Consider the following 11,816-nt stretch of genomic DNA (forward strand, 5'->3'; position numbering starts at 1 on the left):
AACATGAGAGAATGTGAATAGCCAAGACAATACTCAGGAAAAAGAGCATATTTGATACCTGGAGGTATCAAATACACAACTTCAAATTATATTACAGAGCCATAGCAATAAAAACAATATGGAACAAAAACAGATATGAAGACCAGTGGCACTGAATAGTGGACCCAGATATGAATTTACACAGCTATGCCAACCTTATTTTTGAAAAGGGTGCCAAAAACATACAATGGAGAATAGACAGCCTCTTCAACAAATGTTGCTGGAAAAAGTGGTTATCTGCCTGCAGAAAACTGAAACTAGATCCATGCTTGTTACCCTGTACTAGTATCAACTCACAGTGGATTAAGGACCTTAATATCAGACCTGAAATTCTGAAGTTAGTACATATAAGAGCAGGAAATACTCTAGAAACAACAAGTATAGGCAAAGAATTCCTCAGTAGAATTCCAGCAGCCCAGCAACTAAGGGAAATGATGGACAAATGGGACTACATGAAATTAAACCTACTGCACAAAATAAGAAATGGTCTCTAAACTGAAGAGACTACCACAGAATGGGAGAAATTATTTGCTGGCTATGCATCAAATAAAGGACTGATAACCAGAATATACAGGGAGCTCAACAAACTAAACTCCCTCCAAATCAATGAACCAATAAAGAAATAAGCAACTGAACTAAACAGAACTTTTTCAAAAGAAGAAATCCAAATGGCCAAAAACACATGAAAAAATACTCACCATCCCTGGCCATAAAAGAAATGCAAATCAAAACCACACTAAGAGTTCTCCTCACTCCTGTTGGAATTGCTATCATCAAAAACACCACCAACAACAAATGTTGGCAAGTATGTCAGAAAAAAGGAACACACACTCATTCCCACCTCATACACTGCTGGTGGAAATGCAAGCTAGTGCAATCACTCTGGAAAACAATATGTTGGCTTCTTAAAAAACTAAACATAGATCTGCCATATGATCCAGCAATACCACTCCTAGGGATATACCCAAAGGAATGTGACTCAGGTTATTCCAAAGGCACCTGCACACCCATGTTAAATGCAGCGCTATTCACAATAGCCAAGTTATACAAACAGCCAAGATGCCCTCCAATGAATGGATTAAGAAAAATGTGGTATTTATACACAATGGAATTTTACAAGGCCACAAAGAAGAATGACATTTTGTCATACATAAGTAAACGGATGGAACTGGAGAGCATCATGTTAACCGAAGTTAGCCATGCTCAGAAGGCCAAAAATTGTATGTTTTCCTTCATATGCGGGATTATAGATCTAAAACAAATGCAGTAATATTATTGGATATGGGTCACACACTAAGTGGTGAACTCATACAGGAGGAATAGGGAAAGGGAAGAAACCTAAAACTTGAAAGTGCTTGATGTGGCCACTGTACACAAGCAAATAAATAATCTTAAACTGACAGAGGTCACTATGGGAAGGTGACCAGGACGCAGTGAAGAGGTCTGGTTGAGATGAACCAATTCAGGTTGTAGCACACTTGTGCATCAAAGTAATGCTAGGAATCTCTCTGTGTAGCTATCTTTATCTCAAGCTAGCAAAAACGCTATGTCTTTCTTATTATCTCTTATGTTTTTTCTCCAACAAAATTGGAGAAGAGGGAGAACAGGCTGTGCCTGGAAGGGAGGGAGTGAAGGGGAGGGGAGGGGAGCTGAGGATGGGGGGAGAAGTGGCCCAAGTAATGTTTATACATATGAATATATGTACAAACAATTAAATAAATTTTTAAAAAGTATGAAATGTCAGGACAACCAAATGCAAACCTGTCCTGCACTGAATCCCATGTGGTAGAGAAAGCACAGATGCCAATGCCAATAGAGCAACTTTTGAAAAAATGGAACTTGGGTGGCATTTTAAATAAAATGATTGAAACGATATCAAATTTAGTGAAACTCAACACTATTGTTGTTTATAGGGAAATATTTGTATGCTTAGAAAGCACTAAATTCTATAATCAACAGCAAAGGCTGCAATGTATGCAACTTTACCTCAAGAACCAAAAGAGAGAGAAATTGAGGTCACAGAGACAGGGGACCAAATGAGAAAGCACAGGTATAGGAGACAACAGGAAGCTGAGTGAATGTGTAGTTGTCCTAGTCTCTTCTTATTCTTATACTTTTTTTATGTCCACTGTTATATATAAATAAATTTTAAATGAAAAAAACGATTTTAGCAATTTTAGGAAGAGTGGGAAGAATGAGTTTATTAAAGATGCTTTTGATGATTGAATAATTATTAGAGATACAGTTTTAATTTATTTCTGAAATGTACTTAATTTTGCTATGCAACCAAAGCAAACTTTCATTAAAAAATGCAAATTGGACATATCCATCTGATCAAATTCTAGTACACCTTACCTAGACAGACTGTTTCTACCTAAGCAATCTGGTATCCAAATAAGCTTGGCAAGCAGTTAGAGCAGAAGCTGTTGTAAAAGATAATAAAAAATAAATTTCAATAAGAATTTATTGTGTATTTTAACAGGTTGTTTGCCTTCCATATCTCTTAAGAGCAAGAGACCAGTTAGGCTCAGAATGTCACATAAAAATCACCCTAACAGACAAAAATTGTCTCTCCTTATGTGAGAAGGTAATAAAAATGGCCAGTAAAATATTAAACAGGAAGAGTATGTCTCAGGTGTAAAATAACATCTAGAAATGGTTTAAAATATACAAATCAGTATTATAGCTCCTCATGAAAACCTGCCCTTTAATTTGTGAGTAAACTTAGACAATTTAATCACCTTTTAAGTGACCAAGCAGTAACACCATACTTCCCCAGTCTACAAACATCCTATCGCTTCTAAGGTTTTGGAATGACATTTGCTACATTTTTTGTAATAAAATGTAATGTAGATACGAGGTAGATTCCATAATTTAAATCTCAAAACAAGCTAAATTATACTTTCTTGCTTTCTCTATTTTTGGTGGTATTGTGGTTTGAACTCATGTTTGCTAGAGAAACCACACCTCCAACCCCTTGTTGCTTTAGTTATTTTCCCTCCTGCTTTTGTCTAGGGCCAGCCTCAGACAGCAATCTTCCTACCTATACCTCCTGTGTAGCTGGGAATTACTGGTGTCCACAACCATAACTGCTTTGTTTTTGTTGAGATGGGGTATCGCTAACTTTATGCCTGTGATGGCCTCAAGCTACAATCCTTCCAATATTCAGCTCCCAAGTAGCTAAGATTACTGGTGTGTACCACCACACCCAGATAAATTCTGGTTCTTAAATGCAGTTTAATAACTTGTCATTTTTTTCACACAAAATCTACTTTATTCTCAATAAACATTTATTTTGATTTATTCATTTAATACATGCTGAATGTTCTTTCAAGACACTGTGATATATTCTTGGGATATAGGAGTGAATAAAAAATACTGAATAGCACAGATAGGCTCCGTTTCGTGGAGAAAAACAATAAATTGGCAGTCTCAACTCATTGTATAAGTACTTACTGCAGTAAGTCTGTCACTTTTGCTAGTGAATCATGAAGTGGAAAGTAAACTAGGTTTTGTGAATCGAGAAAATATTTTTATTATAAAAAAATGAATGATACTTGGTTGCATGTGTGTTGGGTGGAGAAAGGGATGTTCTAGGACAGGCAAAGTGCACATGCCACACACTGTCTAGGAAAGTACTTTGCTGTGAGCTGCAGATTTGTCAGTGTGGATGGAACACACAAAAATGAAATGTGAGATTACCCTTAAGTGGACTCTAATGGCCAATTCACAAACAGCCCCAGAGCCACAAAGATAAAACTGTGTCCTGATAATGGTGTAAGGACACACTTATCAGGAAATATGGATCATCTACAAAAAAGGGATTAGACAGGTCTGAAGGCAGTAGTGCTTACCCTCTTAGAATGCACACTCTGTACTCTAGGTGGTACAGAATATGGCAGACAGAAAAAAGCAAAGGAACAATAGGATGGTTAAAAGCTAAAGAGATCAAGCAATTTATATAATGGCTGGAAAATTGATTCAATCAATTTATTCATTAAGTATGTATCAATAGCACACATTCTGTGTTGCACATTCTGCAGGGAGAGAAATGACCAGAGGATATATGCCTTTCATCCTCTACTGTTTATTGTTGGTGGGTAATGGGAAAATTAATGCAAATAAACTACTATTTAGCACTTAGCACTAAATATTTGACAAGTGTTAACTCTTTTAAACCTTATAATATCTTGTAACATGGGTACTATTAAAATTCTTATTTTGTAGGTGAGTGAAAAAGGCAGAGAGGTTAAATAACTTGCTCAGGAATGTGATGAGGCCAGGATTTGAACCAAGTGTGGCTGCATTCCACGGACCACTGGACTTTGCTTCTGAAATCCGTGCTGTTGTGAAGCAAGGAGAAAATAAGAACACCATGAAGAGACACTATTACATCACTTTGGCAGGATCAGGTCCACCAACTCTAAAGAATTGAAATATAGGAGTTTAAAAGCACTGGTCATAATTTTGATCTTTGTCCTCAAGACTAGGTGTGGGAGGTAGGAGACTATGACTCCCACCAGTAGTCCTAGCTACTTGGGAGGCTGGGGTTAGGGGGATCATGGTTCAAGGCCAGCCTGGGCAAATAGTTTGTGAGACTCCATTTCCAAAATAAGCAGAAGAAAATGGACTGGAAGTTCATTTAGACTTGCAAGCAGCAGAGCACCTGCTTTGCAAGACAATCCTGAGTTCAAATCTCAGTCTAACCAAAAGTTAAAAAAAAAAAAAGACTGGATGTAGGGAAGCTAGATACCATGGACTAAACTCAACCTTCCAATGGAACCCCAGCTACCTCTATTACTCACGCATTGTCTATGGTATATTTTGCGCTATGTCTTCAAGATTGAGCTTTTGTGACAGAGGACGTATGCCCTAAAGCCTAAAATATGCATTATCTGGTTATTTGAAGAACAAGTATACTTACCCTTTTTATAGGTAGTAGAAAGGAAGTTGAGTGTGTTAAACTGAATAGTGACAGGATTAATTTGAATTTAAGAATACCACTTTTGAATGTAGTGTAGAACATGGATTTCAGTGTGGCTGGATTAAGAAAAATAAATAATTCATTTCAATTTTTGTTTATTTTGTTTTGTTTTGTTGAGACAGAGTCTTGCTATATAGCCCAGGCTGGCTTTGAACTCATGACCTTTCTGCCTCAATTTCCAAAGTGCTAGGTATCACAAGCACACCCAGCTCATTTCAGTTTTCATCCATAGATGAAGGATGATGGTGACTTAGACTAAGGAATACAGAGAGGATAGAAAGAAACCTGTAAAGTTAATTGAATTTGTAGTATATAGTGATTAACATAAGAAATACGGTAAAATAAAGGATTGGGGTGGAATTCATTTTCACATTTAAACAATTGAGTAGAAAGAAGATGAAGCAAGGGACTAATATAGTAATACAGATGAAAGGATTTAAACAGAACCTCAAAGATAGTGTAGCCACTTGAACGAGAGTTGCATATCACATTAGTTGACTCACGATGATGGTGTCATCTGAAATTAATTTGAGTCTACTGTGGAAACTGTCAGTAAATACAGAATATTCTTGCATCATCAAATTACTTAGCATATCGTTAACATAATTATGTAAATAATGATCCAGAAAAGACATTAAGGAGTGAAGAAAATTCCAAATCCCAATCCAAATTGCCTTGAGTGTGGTGTAAGGAGGCTCAGTCATCATTTGTACAGAAATAAGGGACTGATGTTACTTATTAGGTCAATGCAGTCGAAGGAGCTTCACTCACTGAATAGTATGTGTAAGGAGTTATTTTTATTAAGTTCAACAATGAAAGTTGTATCAGTTAAAATAAAGGAAGTGCATGAGCAATAAAAATAGAGTTGGAGGTTGAGTAGCACAGAAGTAGACTACTGCACGTGGACCCTGGGTTTGATCCCAAACACCACAAAAAAGTTATGTATAAATACACATGGATTTATTATCAAGTGCACGGGTACATTATTAATGCATGTATCATAACAGATGACTATATGATCCATATTCAGGGAATGAGTGAGGATGATGAGGATATGATGCAGGGTGATATTAACTAATCTGCATGCTTAGCAGACCCATTGTTTCTGATCTGACCCACAAGGAGAGTAATATTGGGGATTTAAAGGCTGTGAAAAGTCTCATAGAATTGCTCACTTCTATTTCTTTAGCCCAAAGCCTAATACGACTAGAATTCCTACCTAGAACGCCCTTCCCTTATTTCCTAAACATAGCTCAAACATTCCAGTGTCATTGCAAGTGCAAGGTACTTTCTGCCAATCTTGCCCCAATATTCGGATTCTCTCATCTAGAACTTTTATTCTTTGGGAGAAACTCATTTCTAGTTTGTATATAACAATTATAAATGCTGTCTCTAAGAAGACAATGTCATACAACATTATTTTGGTTTACACATTACATCTTGTCTTTAACTCCGCACATGTGATTGGATATAAAATATCCCCTTGTGAAAGTTTTATTTTACTGTTTCATATTCATCCATCTCAATATGAGTACCTATATTTCATATGTGTTCCTCTGCTTTATCATATTATTTTCTTCAGTGACATTATTGTTCTTCAGATGTCCCAAGTTAGACAATTTAAAAATTATTCTCAAATTCTCTATTTTGTTTGCTGTGGTTAAGTGGCTACTATATCCTATAACGGCAAATCAAGTCAAAATGTAGATGAGTTACTATATGATTCATATTGAACAAATTATTTAAGGTTTCTGGACATCAATTTTCTCACGTAATAAATCAAAATGAGTATCTTTCTCATCTAATGTGTAATCCATGGGAACCAAAATGGAAGACACCTTCTGTAGATTTTCAGAGCATGACCTTTGGAACCAATCTGCCTAGATACAAATTTTTGTTCTGCCTTGATCTAGTTGTGTGAATTCTGAGTTATTTGCTGTGTTAGCTGCATTACTCAATTTTTCCAGATTGAAAAGGAGCTCATTGAGTTATTAGGATTAAATAAACAAATATTTGCACAGCTGAGCATGGGACGTACTAGATAAGTACTTGTTAAAAAAGAGCAGGTTAATGAACATAATATAGCACAATTCCTGGCACACTTACAAAGGCTACAGATCTATGTCAAACACTAGCTCTGTGTTTTACAATTTATTCACCTCCCCAACTTCCATTATCTGTACTGTAACTTGTGCTTTTTTCAACTCACCCATGAATTACAACCAGGGCTAACCTCCCTACCCTTCTCACTACCTATATTGGGATGATTGGGATTAGTTTAATGTCATCTGTTCCCTTCTTTACTATTTTACTTCTTGAGTGATATGTCCCCCATTCTCCTCCCACTAGAGGAGTTTAGATAATAAGAGTTTAGACAATAAGAATACAAGCCAGGCCCAGGGCTGAGAATTTACAAACAGCTGACAATAAGAAAAGCTGAGCCTCACATCATTGTTGTGAGAAGCACTGATATCAGGGCTGCTGGCAAAAGAAGAAATACAAAGCATTTCCTCCCATTCCTCACCTTGGGAGTTACTTTACGTTAGAAATGATACTTTATTTCTCATTTACTTAACTATACTGAAGTTGTGTAAATTTTTATTTTCTATACTCAATCATCATTTCCTGCTTTGAATACGTAGACAGTTTTATTTTTATTTTCCGTACCTAATGATATAATCATTAGTAAGGTTCTTATCAAAACTTACACTAGGTTCCTATCAAATTTGAATGATTTTTATAAGGAAGTATTGCCTTATAGTCATTAGATTATTTAAAACTCATTCTGTTGCTGAATTTTTCATTGCATATCCTAGGACAGCAAAGTGGAAGTCTAGTTTTAGTCTCACTAAAATCGCAGAAATATTTCCCAACTAAAAGAAAGTCTTTCTGACATTCTGTACTCTCACCAGAGTTCAGTGTTTCCTCTAATTTTGACTCAGAATTTAAAATAACTATTGTGGTTCATTCTTTTTATTTATATACAATATTCTATCTTTTCAGAGTTCTCCTTCCTCTATCTAAAATCTACATGATGGTTACTTGTCTATTGCCGTGTACACCTGTTTTTCTGGAAATTTGGTCTTTCTAATTAGCCCAGGGTGGCCTGCAACTCATTATGTAGTTAGATTGGCCTTAAATTCAAGATCCTCCTGCCCCATCCTCAAGTCCTGGAATGATCAGTGTGAAGCAGCTAGTCCCCTCTGTGTACATGGGTTTAAGGGTAAAAATAATAGATGTAGCTTTCATTCTCCAACGGATAACACGTCCAATGCCAGGGACAGGATTATACACAAGAGCAACTTGCTGTCTCATTTGCTTTACTCCATTAAGAAACTGGAGGCAATCATAAGTATATAAATCTACACATGCTTTTTTATGGTTTACTTTGTTTTTAAGAACCAATAGCAACTATCTCCCAAACAAGAACCATGCCTCGAAAATGATTTCTCTACCCATATGTTGAGATTCAAATCTGTACTCTTGTAAGAGAAGAGGATGGCAGTTACAAGATAAAGAACTTCCTAAAAACAACTCCCGTCCACCGTCAAAATTTTTCACTCTCAACATTGATCTTGAGGATATGTGACACAGTTCCTCCACAAGGAGCTGTGAGTGAAGGAGGTCAGTGGTCACAAGGCATCCTGTTACCTGCTCTGGTGTGTTGTTTACAGAATTCTTAACTCATACTTGGTGGGTAATTTAAATTATTAACTTTTTCTGGAATTCTAGTCAAACTCTGCATGGCCCCAATTTTCTTTAAGGGAAGTAGTGCGTGATAAGGGGTATTCATAACACAGTGATTAAAAACATGCCTGTGTGTGCTCCCAGCCCCAAGGAAACACATTTAATGTGTCAAATTATTTAACCTCTTTGTACTTTTGTGACAATTTGCTAGTTTATAACACTCAGATAAAAGCAGTGTGTAAAAGTAACTTTTCCATCCACTTGTATGATTAAATAAATCAATATATGTAAAACACAGGAGAGCCTCAAGCACATAATGCATACTTCAGAAATGCCAGCTTATTAAAACAGAAATGATGCTAATTATTATTTAAAAATCAATTGTTTGTGAAGCACTGCTTTTGTGGAAATTCCACAAGTCTGAAATACCTATGTTTGTTTCCAAATACCTTCATAATCTGATTGTGCCCCATATGTCAACACAATTTTCTGTTTCTTGCCAAAGTAACCTTTTCATTCTTGGGGAGGTTGAGCTTCCCGTTTCTATACATGTATTTCTCAGTAAAAATAAAGCAATAACTAACAGGTATACAGGGAGTTATAGTTTACAGATCTCTTTCTCATATCCTACTGCTTTCAATCCTGTCCTGGCCCTTTGGATAAAGTGGCTTTGCATTTATTTTTCACTGGGAAACAGAAGAGTTCAGATGACTTGCTCAACAATGCATTTCAAGTAAAACATACTGCAAACAAATCTCAGCTTTTCCTGTTTCTTCTCTGTGTTGGTTTATTCTGTCACAATTACCTGAAATTTCTAATTAATATTATCTATGTATCCATTTTATCTGAATGCCTCAAATAAATAATTTCATGTTCAAAAGTTTCTTTGACTTTAACATTTCAAACTGTCTATATTTTGTTTTTCTATATAACTGCTACTGTACACTAAACACTTTATTTTTTAAATGAAGGAATATTCTATCAAAAGATTATACAATAGAAAAATAGAAGTTAAAGTATATGTTAATATTAGTCTTACTTGATTTTATTTAAGACTCAAACTATAAGAGAAAAGAGAAATAGCCTACTATTTCTTTCTCCAAATAAAAATACTGTTATTAATCTGGGGGTATGTCTATATTGTCCTTTGAGATTTATTAACTATATTATCTATATAGTATTATAACATGTATATATACTCATATAGTATAATATACATGTATTATGCATGCATATATACTAATCTGTATAATAACATGATAGATAAATATTACTAAACTCAACTTTCAGATAAGGAAAATTCAAAACAGAAATTAAGTTATTTCTTATATGAAAAGTTTCAGGTGTTCTGAAACTAAACATGTAATCTTAAAACTCAATTTTAATATCTACCTCTTTATGCTGCCTAAATGAATTCTGTGTGACTTAGAATTGTCAGCATTTTCATCTAACAATATCAACTCATTCTTTTTGCAAAATCCTAATACTAAGTACTATAATTTTCAGTAGTTTGTTTCGATACTTTACTAATAGGTTAATGTATAAATTGCTTTCAAATTGATGTTGTTACAAAAATTAGAATAAGTCAGGCATCAGTGGCTCACACTTATATTCCTAGCTACCAGGAGTTAGATCAGAAGGATTGCTATTTGTGGCCAGCCTAGGCAGATAGGTCATGAGACCCTATCTCAACAACACCTTTCACAAAATCGGCTGGCGGAGTGGCTCAAGGTGAAGGCCCTGAGTTCAAGCCCCAGTATCACACACACAAAAGAATTAGAAAAGTCTGTTTTCACATGTTTTCATGTGTGTGCATAATCTATTAGCTAGCATATGGAATAGCTAAAAGAAAAGAGAAATAGCTGGTCATAAACTAGATGCCGAGTTACCTTCTAAAGGTAGCTTGCTAAATGCCACACCCGGAAGCACAGTATAGAGAGCCTTCACAAGAAGGCAGACAAGAGTCTGCACAGTTCCAGTACTACAGTGGGGAAATCACTTAAAACACAAAGCACTCTCAGTGTCCAATGCTACCCATTAAATGATTATATAAATTATGTAACTGAAAAATCAGACTCAGTAAGAATGGTATCTTTCTAGATATGGTAAGATCTGAAGCTGCGTGGAACTGAAATGACATTTTCTGTACTTTGTATTAATAATTTGAAACATTTGCTAATAAATGGAAGAAATACCAACAAGTTGTAGTTAAAAGAATAAACAAATTAAGTTAAACTCCTTTTTAAAATTTGAATACAAAGCTGGCATTGCCCGGTTGCAGGATTTACATCTGTGGAAAAAGCATCTTTGGAACAGCAGATTTTGCCTGACATTTGCTGAATATTCTGTGTCAATCTTTCAGGGACATTTTATATTAATTCCAATATCTTCTACTTGGTCTCCTATAAAAATCTACATTAGAATTAATTTTAATACTTTAATTAGCATAGAAGATATGTAACCACATATGAAAGTAACACTGATTATATTTATTTTGATAAATTATAATAAGGTAAATAAAAATATCCAACTAGAGTCACAGTTACAGTGTGTTTAATATCAGTGTTCATCTAGTCTAGAATTCATTTTTAATTATAATTTCATGCAGATTTTCAGAATACTTTCTTACATGACAATAATAATAATATATTTCTGCTACAAATTCTTAATCACTTAAATATTAAGCATTATGTTTCCAATTTATTAAAGAGTTCTTAATAGTGAAGGTGCTTTTGGAACAGCTTAAGTATTTTTATTTTCATCACTTAATTTATTTATCTTTAGTCAGTGAATGGTAAATGGATGGTAGTTTTAGCTAAGAAAAAACTCAGAAAAAAAGCATTTAGTGATTCTTAATAAGATGAAAACATAATTTGATTCCAGAAGTATAAATTGGAAAAGTTAGTACACCCTTCCTTAGTAAATGCAGATAGTAATAGAGTCATTGTGAAAATAGAATCTGTACACCATGTGATTGATGCATGGGAAGAAAGCCACGCCTTTGAAATCCATTTCTCAATGAATTCAATAATTCATAATAATTTAAGACAAACATTAGAAGAAATTGCCTGGTGGCTGAAATGCTTTGATCATTTCATTTTTGAGA

This window comes from Castor canadensis, chromosome 1 (genome assembly GCF_047511655.1).
Source record: "Castor canadensis chromosome 1, mCasCan1.hap1v2, whole genome shotgun sequence".
NCBI classification, from domain to species: Eukaryota; Metazoa; Chordata; class Mammalia; order Rodentia; family Castoridae; genus Castor; species Castor canadensis.